The following is a 23,525-nucleotide window of genomic DNA, read 5'->3' as shown; positions in this document are numbered from 1 at the left end:
TTATCGTCAGTAACCTAATGGATGGGCGATGCCCATTTTCGCCGCTCACTTCCAATCCCAGTTGCTTAGTTTCCCGGAGTTTTTTAATCGCTTCCTTAATTTGCGAAGTTCATCTTAATCTTTGGCGAATGATGTATTTCATCAATATTTTGGAGCGTTGAGAATAAATTATGAATTAAACACGATGTGATAAAGAAACCAGTAAATGTATAGATGTTGGTATTTACTATTTTTAAATAAAGGAAAAAAATGTATTTTTATTATTTACAAAAATACTTCAATTTCTTACTATTTTTGTGAGCTTAAGCGACTCATTATTGAAAATAGGTAACAAATTGTAGCAGAAAGGGTTCAAACCTAGAAATTTTGATTCGCGACACTAACTAGTACACGAAATAAAAAGGTAAAAAGAGAAATGTATATTTAGTATTTAATATTTACTGTAAAAGTCCCAAGACGAAAAAATCGTACTACGTATCAAAATTTGTTTAAAAAAGTCAATTCTTTCTCATGTCGAGACTCTATTCTATTGACAAATAAATAGTGAGTGTATTTTTAAGATAACGCGCTTTCATGATATTTGAAATTTAAACCAGTCAATGAAGTAAGATTTCTTTTTTGTAATAAATAAACAAAATACAAGAAATAATGCCGGGATTACAAAATACAATATAAACAAAATGAATAAAATAAAATTGACATAAAATATGTTTTTCTTCACTATATTGAAAAAAATTATACATTCAAAGTATAAAATGATTTTACCATATTCCGTATTTAACATAAATTAAATGGTACAAAATTAATATGATATTATGAATCGTCACTTCTGTAAATACTGCAGGCTTTTCGGAATTCCAATTTAAATTTATATGTCGCATCACGCCAAACATTGCGCTATTAAATCTGGTTTAGCGAAAATCGAAATTAATTTCTACCGGCCCATTGTAGGACTGAATGGATCCCGGTACGGAGAGCGGACTGATCATTCTGCGGTGTTTTAACTTCGGCAAAAATATTCAAATGGGAAAACTTCGATTATAAAACGCGACCCGAGAACAATAAAGTCCAGTAATTGAAAGTTCGATCGAAGGTCGCCGGTGATGGGAAAACTATTGGAAATGCAATTTTTGGTCTACATACATTATTCTGTCACATTCTAACAGCGGACAGCAAATATTATATCAACAGGATGTGTTTCTTCTGCTTCTTCTAACCCTTATTCTCATCCAATGATGCATAGGGCACTGCATCTTATCGACTCAGTGTCTGAGGCATCACCTTGCCTTCATGTTAGTTTTGCGCTTCTGCGCTACAGGAAACAGTCCAGGGTAATATTACATAAATATCTGAGTATTATATCACTTATATTTATTTTCAGCCCCTCCTGGGAATCGAATCTGGGACCTCCAGCATGGTAGCTAATCACGCTAACCATTACATTACGGAGGCGGACGGATGTGTTTACGAGACGATATATTGTAGATTTTTGTAGTGTATTTATTTTCTATAAAATGAATATGAAATAATGAAAACTAACTTACTAAATAACCATCACGCCACTTTACTGCAGGGGTAGGCAAAGAGAATAGAATACATACTACTCTGTCTTTGAAAACTTTCCTCGCCTATTCCACATTCATGCACCTCCTCCAAAACACACCAATCAATTTTTTCGACTCCTGACCTGATTACTTTCAAGTATTTGACATTCCTGATCATGCCAAGTTTTTCGCGGTCTTCCTTTGATCCTAACTACCATTATATCGTCCCTTCTTCAAACTCTCTTTTTCTTACTCCTCAGCTTCTTACATAATTTTTTTCCATTATCTTTTTTTTTTCTTTCAATAATAGTTTTATAAAAAAAAGATTTTTATTCTGTGTTGAAAGGTGGAATGGCATTTTGTATAATAAAACTTTATCAGTTTTTCCAACTGTATTTTTATTAAATTTAAAAAGTGATCGAGTTTCGTCACTATCTACATTGTTAGTATGACAGTGTGAGTAAAGCTGTCAGAGGCCAAATAAAATAAAACAATAAAAAAAATCCGTATTTTTTTTTTATTACAAAATAAGTATTTATCATCACATCATTTCACTATTCTATAAAATCACTCTTCTTTATTCCTATTAAATAACTAATTAAACCAAAATTGGTTATTAAATAATAAAAAAAATCCTTACTTAACTGATGTTTATAAAAAGAGTAAAATGGAAAAATCAAAGCCTGTTTCACTGAGTCAAATTTTAAGTTAGGCCAGGTGAAGCGGATTTGTTGACTTAAAACTTGCGGAGACTGTTATCCCATTTAGCGACCCTTATTATTAAGGTGGCTTGTCATATAACAGGCATAATCTGGTGCTATTAGTGACGTCGTGAAATCCCTAATGGGATGGGGGTCGGGGCGTACCCCATACGTGGGAATGAATTCCTGTAGCTGTAGAGTAGGCACATAGAGCTTAATATGTTAACTCGAAAAAGACCTAATTGCACTCAAATTTCAACTAAATTAATATAATTCCCTCAAATAATTTTCATAGATAAATAGGTGTTACCACAATCTGACTGCCAAATTAATTGATGACGAAACCGAACAATGTGAGCGGTCAAGATTTGGGTTTTCAAAGCTGTTTGCTGAGGACTGTTAGTTATCGTATAAAATAAACATATACCTTATCTTAAATATATTTCAGGCAGAATATTAAAATAATGAAATGAATATAAAATAAGCAAGGATAATAAAGTTTTATAAGGTAAGGAGTGAAGGGAGAGGGACAGTTTGCTAAAGGAAGGAATGATATGATGTTAACTTAGTGTTCTATAAGATACGTACGTATCTTTAGTTCGAGTCGGAGGTACCGGGTTCAATTCCCAGGGTGGTCAAAATAAATCTAAGCATTTTTTTTACTGTATTATTGCAACACATTTTTAATAATGCATTACTGGTACCACCTATTTATTTCTTAAAGCCGATAAAAACAAATGCTCAAAACAATTGATAATACTCAAGTGAATTTCATCAACATACTACTAGTAAAAACCCTTCATTTTTATTTTCAATGCTTGTTATACTGTCAAAACCTTTTTTTCTTAAAATCAGAATATGTCAAGAAACTGTATAATATAATATAGTTTAAAGATATTTGTGTTACATTTTCAATAATCATTTTGTATGTAGTAATGACGTTTTCGATAATCAAGTATTTAATTACAAATATTTGGAAAAAATTCTAAATGACGTATATTTTAAGTAATCTTTAGAAAGCGTATTAAATATTCAATAGATTAGTATTAAATATTGTTTAGAATACAACAAATTTGACATTAAACAATTTCACAATAAACACAATATGTGGTTATTTTATTAAAGAACTCATGTTTCAACCTAAATTTGTGCTATTGTTCTAATTTGTATTTGTGATATATGTGACAACTTATGACCAAACGATAAATATAAAACATTCTTGAATTCTAAATTGATGAACATGGGGTATCAAAAAGCAGTATGGTGTATCGAGGGATAAATGATGAGAAAAAAATGGTCCTAATATTGTCTAACCCAGGCGTAATGCGCTACTGAAAAGACCGTAACGAAACCGTTACCAACCTGAATAACCGTTATCAGCCAAAGTAACTTTTTGTTAACGCCCCCTTTGTAATTAGTCCTCATTGTTAACGTATTGCTTTATTAACTTCAGAAAACCACCTCTCAAATATTAACGGGCAAGCTAATATTCGAGGCAAAATTGAGGGATTATTTCCCAATTTTGAACTTATGTTCACTGAATGGATTCCAGGATATTTTATTTGCAAAATATATCTCATACTTGTTAAACTTCAGAATCAAACAAATACATTTTATTCAGAATATTTTGATTTGTTCCAAATTTTTGTTCATGAATTCTGGATTTTGATCAACTTAGGAGTTATTTTTATTGATTTTTTTAATTGATGACTCAATAACTGATAAATATGGAAATCCGGGTATTTACAAGGCTTACGATCTACCATATGCTGGTTTAAGTGATCGTTCTATACGCGTGTTACATTCATCATTTTATCCACGATTGAAAACTATACTACATATATTATTTAAACTATACTGTATTTAAATTTTGAATGTTATGTTTATGCTTCAATTAAAAAAATGTAGGTGTTAAATTTAGGTAATATTTATGGTTTTCATGGACATCTAACTTTTATATACTATAAGTAAAAACCTACATAATTTTTTTGTAGAATTCTTTCCCGATTTATTTTAAAAACTTGGAAATTTATTTAAATTTTAATTTTTATGTACCCTTTTTGGGCCAGTTATTTTTATACAAAATCTGAAGCTGTATTTTTAAAATTTAGTACGAAATGTAGTTTTCAATAGTGGGTAGTAAGATGAATGTAACATGTGTATAAAATATTAAATTCAAAAGTTTTGGTGAGTGATTTTACAAAAAAAAAACTGACAAAATTAATTTAAGGATCGTTTTATAAAAAAAGTAACAACCCTTATCCACACCGGTGGTGCATAGGACACTGCGTTACATAAACGCAGTGTTATCTTGATCATTAACACTTGAAGGAAAGAAAACGATCAGCCCTTCGCTTCAGGTACCAGTCAAGGGTTATACTGAATAAATATTAGAGTGAAATGATCACTTTTATTTATTTGACCCGGAACCTCCAGAAAGGTAGCCAAACATGCTGACCATGCTTGGTTAAATGATAATTTTATGTATTGTATTGTTTTTTGAAATCTCAAAAAATTTTGAAAAAAATAACTCCGGAGATAATCCAGATTTGTGAACATAAAATAATAAAGAGAGTCTTGAAATAGTATTTGTACATTCTGTATTACTTACTTTAGACTAACGAAAAATTGAAAGCAGTTATAAATTTAATGTGAAATAATATCGCGCGGTCGTTAAAATATTAATTTTGGTGTATGAAACATATGGGCTCGTATTTGTTTTATGGAAAGTGGTATGTAATATTAAGGTTTTCGCAGTACAGTCAAACAAATGTTTTCCCCTCATGGTGAGGGTAAAACATTTATAAATTAAATATTTATATATATTTGAAGAAATTAAAGATTATAATTTTCAATAAATAACATGGTAACATCTAAAATAAAAATATATGGTATAATTTTAATAATTATATACCTACAACATTTTGTGTGCGTCCAAATACTTGTTTACAAATCTGGGTGTTCTCGCGTTTTTGACATCTCAACAAAGATGAAGAAAAATATGGAAGCCTGGGTATTTATAGGGCCTATGACCCGTCATAAGCTTGTTGAGTGATCACATTAAACACGTGCAACATTCACTATGTTTATGTAAAATTATCAGGTTAAAAAAGTCATGCATACATCCAAAAGAAAGAATCTCCATTTAATAAAAGATTTCCCAATTCAACTATAGATAGCTCCAGTGAACTTACATATCAAGTGTCATGAGATTAATGATACATGCAGGAGTTCCAAAAGTGTGTGGTTATCAATTATATGTAGAATAGTGAATTCTGTGAACAGTGAACATCCAGATAACATGATTTTTTAATAGCTGGAAATATACAATGATCTTAACTATCTTCCACATGCTGGTACGATTTTTGATAAATTTGGAAGTATGGCTTATTGTGGCGTCACCAGTTGTGAAATTTATGAAGTAATTATTTAGCTTGCTCCGTTCGAACACATAATATACGCATAGATTACTATAATATTGACATATCATCCGTAGGGTGAATAATTTAGTGTCTGACATAATAAACGATATTAATATTCGGGTTGTGGTCCCGTGATTAGTGTCGCAGACTCTTGAGTCAGAATTTCTTGGTGCGAACCCACTCTACCACAATTTGATACCTATTTCTAATCGCTTAGGCTCACAGTAATAGTAAGAAATCCAAGTATTTTTGTAAATAATAAAAACACAATATTTATCTTTTTTTAATAAAAAAAATGTCTTAGGCTGGTTTGAATTATTATATTTTACACTGTGTAATATAAACAATTCTAATATTTTAACATATAGCATTTTCAGTAAAACTTTAAAGGCGATGTCAGTTTATTTATAACAGTCTTAGGATACCTTCTTTTATAATTATTTAGAATGCTCAAATATTTTTTTCACAATATTATCAATGGACTTGTCCATTTCACTTAACATGTTTTGTCGTATCGTAAGTGGGTGCTTAAAATTCGTGCTTAAAAATAAGTTCTTGAAGATTTGTAATATTTTCATCACATCACTGAAATGTCCTTTGTGCTCAATTTCACACACGTGCATATGTGGTATAAGTGAGATATACTCGTACATATTTCTGTACAAGGAAACACTTGCTCAGTCGGGAGGAATAAATATCTGGAACGGAGTCATCCAAATGGAACCTTATACGAGTCGCCCTGCTAGGCTTTACGGCCGATATGGAGGCGTTGCTTGGGTATTCAAAAAGTTTATTCAATACGTCCTTTTGAAGGCTATTCATATGAATCTTTGATCATAATAATTATTTTCTTTATTTATTTTCAAATATATTTTTTGCGTAAAATAAAAATTACAGTAGAGGACTTTAAATACGATGATAAATATGTATTAAAGCTGTCTTAACCTGAGATAAAATATCTTTTTTTTATATGAAAGAAGATGGAAGTCTGAGCATCCTAGTGCTTACGATCTGGTATTTGGCTAGCTAAAGTGATATTTTTATATACTTGCGAAATTTTCCCCTTTCTGTCTTTTATAGACTATTCATATTTCATATTTTTTTGGAACTTGTATTATGTATACAATGGTCTTGGCTCTATTTAACGTACTGGTTGTAATTTAATGGATCTGGAGTTATAGATAATTTTGGCGCCATCATTTGAGAAATTTGTGAAGCATGTATATTTTTTCACATATATTTTAAGGAAAGAGAGACTAAAATAGTATCTAATAAAATGAATACATTTTTTACGATGATAAAGATAACAACTCCAATTTATGCAGCAAAATGTAAATGGGGTGTAAAACAAATAAAATTGCATTTGGACAGTTAGTCAATAAATAACTTTGTCGTTATAAACTATTTTGAAAGCATCAAGTATTTTTTTCAATACCGAAAGATGACTTAGTTTAACACTTTCAATATTTTAGAATATTTTCTGGTAATTTGAAAGGAAGATCAAATTATGTATTTTATAAAAAATAAAGCTTAGTTATTACAAACAATTTCATTTTAAAAATATACCCCTGACGGCCGTCAATATAAAACTGGACTCGGTTGTCATGCTGAGTTCGTGATAAATGTCTATTTTTTTAAATGACCTTACGTCCAAATGACTCTGAGATCTAGCTACGGCTTATGCAACACCGCTTATCATGGCCCTACTCAGGCTTCAACTTTTTCTCGTGAGTGGATTTACTCTTTATGTTTAAAATTACTATAATTTCATGTGGTTCATGAGTGAAAATTCTAGGCAAAAACACTTGCACATATGTCTATCTAAGGATTCTGATGAATCATCAAATCATGGTTATATTAAAGTAGGTCTATTAGTGAAATCATACATGAACAGTATTGAATTTGGTAAGTGCATACTATTATAGAATATTCCATTAGATCTACATAACCAAATTATCGATGCGTTACAGAGAACCAGCTGTTGCACGTTAATTCCATTATGGTATGCGTACATAATATTCCTATACGAAGGAACAGAATGCATACAAGGAAGAACATACGAAGGAATTACAGATAACATTATATGTTTATACCATAATCTTAAATATTATTCCCTACTGGCTTTAAAATTAAACAGTCTATCGATATAAAATTTTATCAAATCAATCAGACACAGGTTTAACAGGAAAGTCAAGAGGGCGTTGAAAATTTTCAATGTTTCGACACATTGTTTATTTTGTTTTAATCTTGGTAGTTTAACAAAATATTACCAAGGCATGATACTTAGTGTCTCTATGTGGAAATTTAATTATATCCACAAGTACTAATTGCAAGTCAAGTACTAATCTAAACTAAACAAGTACTAATCGCAGTCAAGGGATAACTGGAGAAGAGTCATTGCTTCTGCAAGGGTCACAACCCTCAGCAATGAGGATTAAGAGGGAGAAGAACTAATTGCAAATATATTTATTTTAATGTTTTGTAATGACATTTCTTGGTGGAACTGCATTTTATAGAATAAAATAACAACTAAGTATGTACATTAGTCCATATTAATTTTATTTGACCAGCGACTGGGTTTCATCAGAACTGACATCATTAGACTGGGTCTGTCTGATGATGTCGGTTACTATGAAATCCGGTCGCTGGTCAAATAAAATTCACGTGGAAAAAACTACGTAATTGTTATTTAACTATATAATTGCAAATGTGTTTAAAAGAAAAATTAATATTTTAAAATAATGACAAGCTTATTTTAATGAAATTTAAACTGATCGTACATCTGCATTTAATTGATAAAAACTAAGGATCAGAAAACTTAATTAATACCTTAAATGTGAAATATCAGAACGATTTGGCAAAAAGATGTTGGTAAAAATCATTACTTTTGTACCTCAAAGTCAAATTAATAAAATTTATAAAAGTAATTTAGCAGTAGGTAGGTGCTTGTATATATAGTACTTATTTAAAGCAATTTTTAGAACAAAGTAACGTTAAATTCTCTTTTTCGTTACATATTCATTTCAATCGTACTCTACGTCTGACGCAATTCTTCTAAATTACTTCACATAGAAATGATAATTTTCAAAACATTTATTATTTAAAAATTAAAATTAAAATTATTGTTTTATTCTCAGCAAAGCACACAAACCACAACCAGCACATTTTATGGTAACATACCGAGAACTATGAGATATGAAACACAGGACCATATCAAATTAAACCTAGCACATATCTTTTTTGGTCAGGAAAACTTTGATTATTATGCAATGAAGTTGTACAATTTGCTTCTATTATTCATAGTCATTAAATCTGGAAATTTAATAAACAAAAGAGCTTTTCAAAAATGGGTAATAGAAATAGGAAGATCTGAAATAGATCATATCATTTTTCAATGTCGTTTTTTATTGTTACAACATTTTTCTTTTACTAGTATTTTAAAAATAATTACTGTATTCTGTTTTTTCGACACGAAAAAACTCAGTGCAGTCACAATATTGCAATTGGTCATTATATTGTATATATATGATAGATTTAGTGTAACATATTCAGAAAATATATTTGGAATTTTCATATATTTTTTTTCATAAGTACAATTTAATTTCAAAAACTCTTGTGTGAAGAAAAGATAAAAATGTGTTATGTTTCCGTTAAAACCCCTAATTTGAAACAATGTGGTCTGCAATGTTTATCTGTGTACGTAGCGCCACAATATGGTAGACAGTTTCCGTTTTCCGGTCTTCGGACGCCGGAAGTTATCATTTCCGGAATGCTGTTAATAAAGCGGTAACTAAGGGGATGTTGCTCCTGTAATCTGTTTCCTATCAAATACGGACACCCAAATATAATCCCCGTTTGCATACCATTCGATTTGCTAGTAAAATTAAGAGGCTTCATGTATTACTTTTAAATGGAGGTTTTACATTATATTTTGTAAACGAAGACATTTTTATATGAATAGAAAACATTTTTTGACATCTCAAAAAAGAAGAAGGTGGAAGCATTGGAATTTACATTAAAAATAGCAATTTTTTCTTAATTGATTTTAATTTCATACATTTTTACTTTACTTGCAGATTTTTAAGGAGTTGGTTCGTCATAATACTTGGACGATAGAGGGTAAGCTAAAATTATTTATTTTATAATATTTTATAAAATATAAAGATTTATATAGAGAATATAATGCCACACAGCTCTGTGCACAAACAATCTTGGCCTCTTCCACATTCATGCATCTTCCCATATATTACCACCGATGATTCCAACTACATTGCTTCATAAATAAGTTGTTTACTCATCTTTCCCTATGCGTTATATACGTCAACAACTATTTTAACAAACCTTTCTTAATTATATCGATAATGCTTATCTCAGGCTTGCTTTCTTTCATTATAAATCGAATATCTCTCATACATTGTTTTGTCGCACATTTATCTGAGAAATCGCATTTCGACTGTAGTCAGGCAACATTCAAGCATAAAATCATATTCTTGAATATTTTCAAACATTTTTTTATCTAATATTTTGTAAATATTAGTTCTCCTGCCTTTGATTTCGCATTCATACATAGATAAATATTATACATAAATATTCCTATTAAACAAATCACAATGCCTACTCTAAGCAGAAGAAGAAGAAGAAGAAGAAGAAGAAAAAATATTAATATTCAGGAAAAAATAATTGGGAATATTGTAATTAAACTTGTCTTTTTGAAAAGCTCTGAATTATTTTTCAAAGGAGAAAATGAATCATATAAAAAATATTAATGTATAAATTTCAAAGCTCCACGTTCTAAATTTATGTATTGACGTGCTCAGTGAGCACTTGTTCAAATAACATAATTTAATTTCTTGTGTTAATATAACATGAGCACAATTATCCGTTCAGCTGTGAAACAAGACTAACGATAAAAGCTTTGAAGGTATTTTCACCTTTAGTAATGACGGCCAATGATCACGGATGATCACAAATTATCGACATTATGTGATTTAGTGAGCACACGGATGCGATGATGAGCGAGGGCGGGGCTTTGATGTGTTTACCATCATATTACCATAACAGTTGCCATACTGAGAAAATCCTTTGACATGGGATTAAAATTGTTCTACTCCGGTGGGTATTACGTGTCCCAAGCACCCTTTGGGATTACTGAATTGGTTCACAGATAATTGGGGACATAGGAATAAAGAAAAATTAAAAATAATTTATTTTTATCTTAGCATCCCTATATGGATGAAGAAAAATATGGAAGTCAAAGGATTTACGGGGCGAATTTTTATTTTGAAGTTATTCTTTACTTTTAGTTTTTTTTTGTTGACATCTCAACATAAAACCCTTATCCGCACCCCAATGGTGCATAAGGCACTGCGTCATATAAATGCAGTGTTATCTTGATCGTTTACACATGAAGGAAAGGTGATCAGCCCTCCGCTTCAGGTACCAGTCCAGGGTAATATTGAATAAATATGACAGTGAAAAAATCAGTTATATTTATTTTACCCCCCTTGGGAATCGAACCCGGGACCTCCAGAACGGTAGTCGAGAGTGCTGACCATTACACTACGGAGGCTGACCATTACTCAACATAGATGAAGAATTTCTGAAAGAAGTCTGGGCATTTACCGGACTCATTTTTATTTTGAAGTACTTTTTTGCTTTGAGATTTTTAAGAACTTCTAAAACATTTCAACATATGTAGATGAAGAACAATACATATATGATTTATAACTCTGAGCATTTAGAGGGCTTACGAATCATTACGGCAAATTTTTATTTTGAGGTTATTCTTTACTTTTACTTAGAATTTTAGACATCTCAACATAGATGAAGAATAATATAGAAGCCTGCGTACTTACACAGCGTATGCCCTGTCATAAGTTTGTAAAGCTTGATGAACAAATCAATGTCATGACACAGTACACGTGAGTTCACGACAGCATCTATGTTGGATTGAGAAAGCTTTTATTTGGCAAAAGCTTTTATTTGTATGTATGCATATTCCGAACACCAGATTATTTTTACATACTGAGAAACGCCAGGATTCATGGTTTTATTTTTTTTATGAAGCTTATAATTGTTTTTTGTTTTTTTATTCAAAACATTTCGAATTTGTTCAAATACTTATTCACGAATCTGGTTTTTCTCCACATTGAAGTTATTTTTAAAAAATTATGAAAAATACTTGTATTTACAATGACCGTGATTTAAAAAAAAAATTCCTATCGGTATTGACAATAAAATAATGGTCCTGAATATTAAATTAAAATAAAATTATTTTGAGTAAAGTAAAAGCTATATTACCATGAAGGTAAAGCTTTTACTTTCAAATTAAATCTCACACCTGATACATAAATTACAAATGAATATAGTAAAATAAATCAGTTTTCGTTATGTCACCATTTCATATAATTAACCGTAAAAGTATTCAAGAGCACTACTCTGTATGTGTTCTTGATACATTTAACATTGCATCAGCGGAAATTTGTTTATGGGAAAGTGCTTTTCACATTATAAGCTTATGCAGTTAACTTCAAAGTTACCTAATAGTGCAAATTTGAAATCTTTAGCATACATATATACATTGGAGCAGGTCGTGTGCATACACGAGGCAGGCTCCTTCCTAATATGAACTAAAGCTCAACTGTAAAGTGCTTCCAAAGTGTGTATGCACATATAATAATTTATGCGAATAGTTTCCCAGTGTTTCTTGCTTATTTGTACCATAAACTGGAAATATCATATATATATACATATATATATATATATATATATATATATATATATATATATATATATATATATATATATATATATATATATATATATATATATATATATATATATATATATATATATATATATATATATATATATATATATATATATATATATATATATATATAATATATTTATATATATATATATATATATATATATATATATATATATATATATATATATATATATATATATATATATATATATATATATATGTATATATATATATATATATATATATATATATATGTTTTTCAAAGAAATTGTTGTATGTACTAAGTTAAACTTAAAATAAAAATGCATAGATATTGTTACTAAGTGACTGGCGAATAAATTAATGAAAATTTATTTTGGTTTAAGTTTCTCGTGTGGAATGATATACTATCATTTATATACGATAGAAGATCGCATCGCAAGGCTTCCAACCTGGCATTTGTCTAGCTTGAGAAACTCCTTTTTTGAAAGTACATTTTGCAATATTTTTCATATAAACATCCTTGTAGTTTGTAAATGTGAACATAACAAAATTTGATCATACTATTAATATTTTTAAAAAAATATTTTTGGTTAGTAATTTTTCTCTTTTTTAGCTTTTTTACTTAACAATGTTAGTATGTAACCTGACAAAGAGGTAAGTTCCTCTCGAAACCGGTTGACAAACATTTAGGCGAGTAGTTATATACTAACATTACTTGCATTGTTGTAAAAAGCAACAAAAAAAGTAAAAATATAATTAGTTAAGAATTTTAATTCAGACCTACTTATCTTAAATTTTCCATGGAAAGCGTTCGGGATTCAATACCGTAAATTAAATATTACTTGTACTATGTTTGAACACTCGAGCCATAAATTCAACACTTTGTTTGTCTTCGTGTTTTCAACCCTCCTTCTTTTGTTTGTGTTGACTCACATAATTAAAACTTTTCATATATTAAATCAGTTGGATTCTTAAAAACAAGCAATCATACTTTACATATTACCTCAGAGTTGATAAAGTAATGATCGGTTGTTGTTTTAGGAAAGAAACTTCGTTGGCTTCGAATGAGAAACACAAACATAATATCGGAATGTGATATTTTAGAAGCACTTGAAAACTTCAAATGGGTAAGTTAATTAGGTCTGAAATTGGAATTCACCGTAAAGTCTATAAAGAATAAAAATAAAAGCATTTTTGATTAATAATATGTTGAGATTGTAAGAGCTGCAAATTATTCATGGGGAAGTACACACATCAACTACGATTTAAACGGTGTAAAAATAAGTATAAATATATTTTTTGATGTGGCGTTTAATTTTTAGAACTCGATTTTAATTTTTGTATTAATTTTTAAATCAAACTCAGATTTTTTGAGTCTACCAAGTTGTATTTTATTTTTAAAAACAATAAAAATTGATATTGTGACAACTGTTTCGCCTAGTTATGGCATTTTTAAACGAATGTGAAGATTAAATGGACTGACGCTCCTTATGTAGCTATACAATTCTAGGTACTTAAGTGATATTTTTAATATGTGCAGTAATAATTTATGGGAGATTACAATAGTTACAATATTAATTTTTATGTGTTTTTTTTAATAAAATACAACCTAGTAGACTCAAAAAATCTGTGTTTGATTTAAAAATTAATACAAAAAGTATAAATATATTTATATTATTTTTTGACATCTCATCAAAGATGTAGAAGCATATGGAAGTCTGATCATTTACGAGGCTGACGACCGTCATAAGCTGCTTTTAGTGATCACTTTACACACGTGTGACATTCACTAATTTTACTCATTATTGACAACCACACTACTCAAATCCTTGAAAGTTCTTTATACTCGTATATGTATGAACAAATTTCGAAACATTCTTCTTGAATCACTAGAACTTCACTACAGACATCTATTGGTGAAATGAAAAGAAGCTTTTTATTGAGCAAAAACTCTTATATCAGTATGTTAGGTCCTAATCCTGGATTATAATCACATAAATATTTTCATTTTTATTATTTAAGCTTGTAATTTGACCACTTAATAATAATAATAGTTAATGATTATATAGATGAATGTATCCATATTCGTATCCAAAAAAAATACATGTATCCATATTTGGAAATATATCAATAAATAATATTATTTATATAAATTTTCCTTTTCACACTTATTAATTTTGACATTACATTGTTACAGCTACGAGTAGGAAACAGACTGAAAGGACCCTTAATCATTAATCTACCCCTTCATGTATCTCATCTGTCTTTTGGAATTCCCTCACCCGTGGTCATTCGTTTTCTTCCGGAAGAATGAACAGCCGATCGAATCACACTCCAGTCTGTCTATTATCATCTCTTGTTTCTAGATCTTTACCCTTCCTATTTACGAAATACGACGTAATTAATCGTATCCTATTAGGTTTTTAATGCAAGATAAAGAGAATAATTATTAAAAAAAGGAAAAGAAAAACGGTGCTTCGAACTTGAACGCCCTAATTGGGTACGGCTTGCGATATTGGAAACTGTAACAAAACATGTTTTTTTGTGTGTTTGTTTAGATGTATGAATTGTGCTATTTTTATTTTATTTTATTTTATTTTATTAGAAGGAAAAACAACAGTTTCAATACATGATAAATAAGAATACAAAAAAAAATGAATACCAATTACAGTTTTTTACATTTTTGCATAGGAAAAGTCTATATATAAGAAGAGATATGTGATAAGAATGGGATAATCTCATCCGTCTATGAAAATATTTTTTGTGTGCTTAAAGCAATGTTTACTTTGTCATATGGTTATATAACACTCTCTTTATCATTCATCGTTCAGTTTATGTAATATCACTTTAAAACACTACTTCATGACTGTAGTCATGAAGTAGTATTTTTATGTGGTATTACACAATGTCATCGATAAATGATAAGGAGAGTGTTATAAATATTGTTGTTTACATGCTGTAAACTGTTGGAAAAATCAAGTAAGTTTTTCGTTAAATGTATATAATAAAAAATACATATAAAAGCATTTTGTTTAAAATATTTATTTAAATTTTTAACATTTTCAACATAAAATCTTGCTTTATTTCTGTTTCAAAGTAAGTAATTTCACATCTGCTTTAGAAAATATGTTTTTTTTTATGAGGTACGTAAGTAATTGATTTAGTTTAAATTAAATAAATTATGTTGAAAAACTATTGTTTTACCATTGAATGAACATTATTTAAGTTTACTTAATAAACATTAATTTTTCGGGTAAAGGTCGTTTTATTTCAAACTTTTTATCTGTTCTAATCTCCTGATTATTTATCAAGCTATTTAAAAAATAATTAATATGTTTTGATACAAACAAATTGAATAAGACACGAGTTGTAAATATAATAATATAATATTTCTCTCGGCATTATTCTTAGATAAAGCAGGGTAAAAGGAAAAAAATATGTTTACGGAAATTGAACGTACAATAATGTGACCAATTTTAAAAGATCCCAATAAAAATGTTGCCTTAATAGATACCCGTATTCTGGAAATCTGAAGTTGACGTCGTTACAGATATTATAACAATATTAAACCATCTCTCCCAGTATCTGCGAATTGATTAGATTTCTTTCTGGATACTGTCATATGATAAGAAATTTCCCGGTCTGCTGGTTATCCTTTGTATCTGAGTTCTGGTTCGAATTCCTCCTTCGGCAGACCTCTTGATAACGTCACACAAAACCATCGACCCGTTCAACCCTTAAATCCACCCCTACTACGATTTCTCTACACAAAGTAAGATTTTCAGCCAACCCTGTCGAGATGAAATCGCATTTTGTTATAATTCTATTAGCCACGGATGACTTGTCATTAGATTTTTCGATGGTAAAAATTAACGTGAAATTTGGTTACTTTCATCATAAAATATCTTCTCAGATAAATGTACATAAATGTTTATATGTGTATATATATATATATATATATATATATATATATATATATATATATATATATATATATATATATATATATATGTGTGTGTGTGTGTGTGTGTGTGTGTGTGTGTGTGTGTGTGTGTGTGTGTGTGTTTGTGTAGTACATTCAAAATGATTTTACAGTTGCAAATATGATTTTTTTTTTTTTTAAAGAAGTTTTGAAAAGAAATAGTTGTATTTACTAAGTTAAACTTAATTAAAAATACAAAGATATTACGACTAAGTGACTGGCTAGTAAATTATTGACAATTAATTTTGGGGTAAAAGGTTTCTCATGTGGAATGATTTTTTTTATCTTCAAATGTCAACAAAAAGAAACAATACTGAATTTTTTGGAACTTATACATACATGTATATCTTAAATCTTATGGGGTTTACGTGAAGCTGGTTTAAGATTTTTTGGATTTAGCAGAGATCATTAATGAAAATGATTAAATTGCATTATTCATAATTACGTTACACGAAATGATGTATTATTATTACATAACATTGATATATTGTAACATGCACCAGAATAAATTTTATGACCGTTTTACTGTGAGCCAACTTCAGTCAGCTTGTGAAAGGTTTCAATAAAAATAGCTCTCAAAGGAAGAAGTAAGCCATACAGGCGCATTCCTATACAACTCAGACAAAGGTACTGGGTAAATAAAAAGAAAACAAAAGAAAACGGCCAGACTTCGGTACGATTAACGTTGAATTTTAATATTCTAATATTCAAGCAAAATTATTTTGCATTGTGAAACGAGCCCCATTGTGAAACGAGCCATAAAAAATAAAAGCATAGTGCAAAAAAATGCCTGTGGAGATCAAACACAAATGCTGTTTTATAGTCTATCTTCTCACGTCTTTAGTGAATAATTTGATACACTACAAGCAGATTTATTATTATTTTATTAATTACTGTCTATTATTTTCATTTCATTTATCATATCATTCTCCACATTCTAAGAAATTAACTTTGTACTCTACTAAAATGTTACCTTGTTTCTTATATACTTACAGGTTTTTTTACTTTAAATATGACGTTCGACAAACTAAATTACAAATCAAATTGACGTTATATTGTATTTTATAAGGAAGATTGATTTTTTTTAAATATGATTTATTCATATTAGTATTACATTTACCGTTAGTGTGAATTTCTGCCCAATTTTTTTATCATTAAGACTAGCAAGTGCGTTCATCGTCAAGTTGACAAGCCTGCGCTGGGCGCTTTCATAGTCTATGCGAGCGATGTGTATTGAAGTTTTCAGACAAAATTTTCAATACCACTCTGAATCATGAGTAGTGCTTTGAATATACTTAAAAATATATAACTTCGTTATAAAATACAATGTAATATTCAATTTTTTCGTAAAATATCCAATTTGATTTGCTTAACGTATGATTTCATTGTTAGGCGTCCAATTTGGTTTGTATAGCGATAAATTTGAAGTAAATAACCTGTAAAACCCAATAAATGAATTGTTTTGCTAGTGTCACCATGGGATTGATTGCAAATAACAACACTAACTAATTTTTAATCATTATATAAAAATGGAAATATCGGTTTGTTAAACTTTTGAAATCATTAAAAATACGTGTCTTTAAAACGCAAACATTTATTTAATATTACCCTGGACTGGTACTTGAAGCAAGCAGGACTAATCACCTCACCTTTATATATCAAACGATCAAATTAACATTGCATCAATCTAATGTAGTGTTCTATGCACCATGGAGTGCGGATAAGGGTCAGAAGCAGAAGAAAAATAAATAGCCACATATTATACAAAATTTACGGATATATAGCTAATAGTAGACTTATTTTCATTAAAAATCATCCCTTTTTAAATATTGATTTATTATTAAAAAAATATTTATAAATTTTTAAAACTTATATATTTTTATTTCAGTTTATTTTGTTCTCTCAGATTTGAAATTTGTATAATTATAATTTTAAATGGACCTGGTTCATAAAATTAAAAAAAAATAAGAACAGGAAAGTGCCCATTTATCGTATTATGTACTTTTTTTAAGTAATCTGACTTTTCTTAAAATAATGAAGGAACGTTTAAATGTTTCCATTGTTTATCAAATTTACATAATGAAAATGATTTATTGACCTTGCTTAGATATTTACCAAAATAAATATGAAAATGTAGAATATTTGTCTTTAAAAAATGTGTACATATTGACAATTACTTTGTTTAAATACGGAACTATGACTTAATTAAAGGATACATTCGTTTAACGTAGTTCTATTTCGCTTGATCATTTGTTGGAGACATAATGAGCTTTTCGTACATTGTAAGTGAATTATTCGCAGTGACATTCTGACCACAAATGGAGTACACAACTAACGCGGTAATGTGTACTGCACACAATTCCACTTGGAACTGGGTGTTTTCTAATTTGGATAATAAAGTAGAAAGCGTTTAGCGACACTGCTCTAGAAATGAATTTAATTAGATCTTCACAGGCAAACGTTTTCAAAATTACATGCCTGTAACTGTGGGCTCCTATAAATATGTGTATTTATGCAGGTGAAGTAAATTTACTTGTAAAATAAGTCATTTTAAGTGCTTGTTAAAAAAGGTAATACAATAATTGAATTTATACCATAAGTCTAGTATTTTTATTTATTAGTAAACAAGAAATATTTACTAATAAATTAAACAAATAAAATTGTTTTTTACCCTTAGGCCTATATTCCATCTACGATTGGAATGCGATTATTATTATTATTACTTTTTACACACACACACACACACCCATATATATATATATATATATATATATATATATATATATATATATATATATATATATATATATATATATATATATATATATATATATATATATATCATTTTACGGTTTAATATGTAATTACACACACTTTGTTTTCTTTACTATTTTATCTACTCATGATTAACATCCCCTTAAAATAAAAGTTTAAATGTATATATATATATATATATATATATATATATATATATATATATATATATATATATATATATATATATATATATATATACATATATATACATATATATACATATTTATATATATATATATATATATATATATATATATATATATATATATATATATATATATATATATATATATATATATATATATATATATATATATATATATATATATAAACCAATTTTGAATCATTATTCTTGAATCACTAGAACTTCACGAAAGACATCTATTGGTGAGATGAAAAGAAGCTGTTTTTATCAAGCAGAAACTCTTTTATTAGTATGTGAGGTCCGAATCCTGGATTATAATCACACACAAGAAATATTTACTAATAAATTAAACAAATAAAATTGTTTTTTACCCTTAGGCCTATATTCCATCTACGATTGGAATGCGATTATTATTATTATTACTTTTTACACACACACACACACACCCATATATATATATATATATATATATATATATATATATATATATATATATATATATATATATATATATATATATATCATTTTACGGTTTAATATGTAATTACACACACTTTGTTTTCTTTACTATTTTATCTACTCATGATTAACATCCCCTTAAAATAAAAGTTTAAATGTATATATATATATATATATATATATATATATATATATATATATATATATATATATATATATATATATATATATATATATAAATATATATATATATATATATATATATATATATATATATATATATATATATATGTATATATATATATATATATATATATATATATATATATATATATATATATACATATATATACATATATATACATATTTATATATATATATATATATATATATATATATATATATATATATATATATATATATATATAAACCAATTTTGAATCATTATTCTTGAATCACTAGAACTTCACGAAAGACATCTATTGGTGAGATGAAAAGAAGCTGTTTTTATCAAGCAGAAACTCTTTTATTAGTATGTGAGGTCCGAATCCTGGATTATAATCACACACATGAGAAACGCCAGAAAATATAATTTTTATTTTTATTATTTAAGCTTATAATTTGAGCAGATAATTTATTTACGACATTGTGAACAAGTATTTGACCCACTCAAAATGTTTTAAATAGTTATAAATAATGGAAACTGTATATGTATATTTATATATATATATATATATATATATATATATATATATATATATATATATATATATATATATATATATATATATATATATATATATATATATATATATATATATATATATATATATATATATATATATATATATATATATATATATATATATATATATATATATATATATATATATATATATATATATATATATATATATATATATATATATATATATATATATATATATATATATATATATATATATATATATATATATATATATATATATATATATATATATATATATAAATATATATATATATATATATATATATATATATATATATGTATATATATAAAAGTTCATTCCTGCATGTTTATACGCAGTTTTTATATAGTTTTATATACAAATAACTTACCTAACAAGACAGTTCACTATAAAAACATCGGTTCATCATTATTTAAATGAATTGAACAAAGAAAAGGTAGTTTATTTAAACAATATTCATCAAATTACACAATATTATTCCAACTTTACTATTTACCTACCAAGTTTGTCCATATTTAATTAGGAGCATATGTAAAATGTATGTACCTAGGTTCCTAAATTTATTAGTATCCCGGTTCTATAAATTCAATAATGATTGAATTTTTATGTAAATAGTTGTTTTTTTTAAATATATTAAAAGGTTGTTTTATATTCAAATTCACATGATAAAAGATTTAAAAACAAAGAAAATAATTAAATTTAAGATCTTCTCGGAAACTTTTTTATAAACATTCTTCATACAAATTTCTTTGACAATAATATGTTTTATCGTTTACAAAGGGTTTCATTAGGTTGTATTGTCTGTTTTACGAATCTGAATGAATGGCTGATTTTCAGATGCTTCTAATGGAAAATATGAGTTCTTCTCGTAAGTTTATGTGCTTCTACAAATTGTAACCAACTTTCAGGGGGTTTGAAGAAAAATTCATACTAATGATACTGCATCGAAGCCTCTTTGTAACATAAAGTAGAAGCATTATGTCCACTTTGTACCACACTTTTCCACTTTCAACAGGAAGAATAACAAAGTTCCATGAAATGCGCCACTTTACTGTATTCACTACTGGTATCAAGACCTATTAAATACTGGAATGTAATACAGAACTACTTTAAATAATGTAAATAAGGACCCCATTAAAAAGGAGAATATTTCTTTGAATGTAATAAACAATGCTTTACAAAGTTTTTTATGTGTGTTTAATGTAGTAAAAAATCGATCATCAAAAATCAATGTTTCTAAACTTTTGTAATATTTTTTTCTCTCTTTCAAAGTTTTATTTTTGTACATATGTCAAATCATAATAATTTTATTTTCATTACCTGGCGACGGAATGATTTCCCGAAACCGATAGTCACGAATAAGTGTTTATACAAGTGGTATTACACAAAGTAAACAATGGATGAAAAGGAGATTTAAAAAAAAAATATTCGTTGATAATTTTTCCTTAAAATGTATTCAGTGTACCATTCCCTTTATTCCCAACACTTACTCTCCTTTTAATATCATGATCAATCTTTCGAAGTAAATTGTTCAAAAAGTAAGATGTGTTTGTGTGATATTAGATATTATCAGCTCGCGATGTATGTTGTATCAAGTTATGTAGGTACGTCAGACCTGCGAGTGCATTTGGCTGATTTTTCCAACAAAACACAGAGTGAAAAGCTCTTATCGAATGGGTAAAGTAGAAAATGAAGACTGACATTTTATGTACAAACGAAGCCATTTCCGTACAACGTAAATATTTTACAATGTGCACTTCCGCCGGCATTGTTTGTCTCACGTCAAAACAAAATATAATTTACAAAAGGCAAAACCATTTCTCAAAGATTTGCATAATGTATTGTTACTTTTATTCTACGCATCCTTTTGAACAATAATTAGATTTAAAACAGGCAACAAAACACATTTTATTTCATATTTGCCCCTTATTATTTTACAAGGTTTTGAAGTTCCATTATTCAATTACATGCTCCAATTTTAAACTTTTTTTGTTATTCAATTATAAGTACCTCTGGGCTTCCTGGATGTATTGATTTTTTTTTTAAGTTCAACAAGAATGAAATTATTATGAATACCAAAAGACAGGGTATTTAAAAGGCTAACGACTTCCTATTGACTGGTTCAAGTGATTACTTAGTAAAACCTAGAGTAATAATTAGATTTTAAAGAACAACTTCATTTTATTCCATATTTGCTCATATTTATTTATCCTACTATAGAAACATCGTCAATCGATTAATCCAATTTTTATCCGTAAATATTTTCCATTCACCTTAGAGTGTGAAGTGGTAAGCGCGTTTAACCACCTTGCTGGGGTCTGGAGTTCGATTCCCAGGGAAGTCAATATCAATATAAGTAATTTTCTTTTTCATCTTCATTTAATAACACTCTAAACTGGTACATAAAATTTACGATGCAGTGTTCTATGCACCATTGGAAGCATATAAGGATAAGAGAGATAATGAGAATATCTTACTAAACTTTACTTAATTTTAAGCAGGACTGGGCTCGACATTTAAAAAAATATTTTATTAATATTTTTATAAATATTGAAACAAGGATGTAGTTATTGAGATTGAAATAGGAAAAATGGGTATTTATAGAGCAAACCACCTGTCACTGGCTGGTTTAAGTGATCATTTTATCACCGCGCTATCAACATTCACAATAATGGTGAATGTTGATAACACTTTTGATTTTGGAAACTAAAAAATTGTATAAATTTAAAGTAAGAGGCTTTTTGTATTCTTCGTTCCCATCTCATTCACTTCTTTATCTATGCTGAGATATCAGATAAATTCATGATGACATCCGCTGAGTTATGAAAAAGCATCAGTCTTTAGTAATCAAAATACTATTAAAATTAATATATACCAACCTATCCATTCCTAAAAGGATTATTATGGCTTTTGCTTAAAGTTAGATAATTGTTATTTTTTCTGTATGATATT

General features: G+C 27.9%; 1 protein-coding gene across 3 annotated transcripts in view; it reads left to right on the top strand.

The window, feature by feature from the left end:
- LOC148305524 (poly(rC)-binding protein 3-like) overlaps positions 1-23,525 on the top strand; it is a 258,974-nt gene that overhangs the window by 127,517 nt on the left and 107,932 nt on the right. For all 3 annotated transcript variants that reach the window (XM_088266566.1, XM_088266559.1, XM_088266554.1), the window contains one exon: positions 9,744-9,786. The gene's annotated coding sequence lies outside the window, so the exon portion shown is untranslated. The remainder of the gene's footprint in view (positions 1-9,743; positions 9,787-23,525) is intronic.

This window comes from Brachycentrus maculatus, unplaced genomic scaffold (assembly GCF_059751285.1).
Source record: "Brachycentrus maculatus isolate JH-2025_06_01 unplaced genomic scaffold, ASM5975128v1 h1tg000270l, whole genome shotgun sequence".
Taxonomy (NCBI): domain Eukaryota; kingdom Metazoa; phylum Arthropoda; class Insecta; order Trichoptera; family Brachycentridae; genus Brachycentrus; species Brachycentrus maculatus.
Note: the sequence above shows the minus strand (reverse complement) of the source record. Positions and strands in the feature narration are given on the sequence as shown.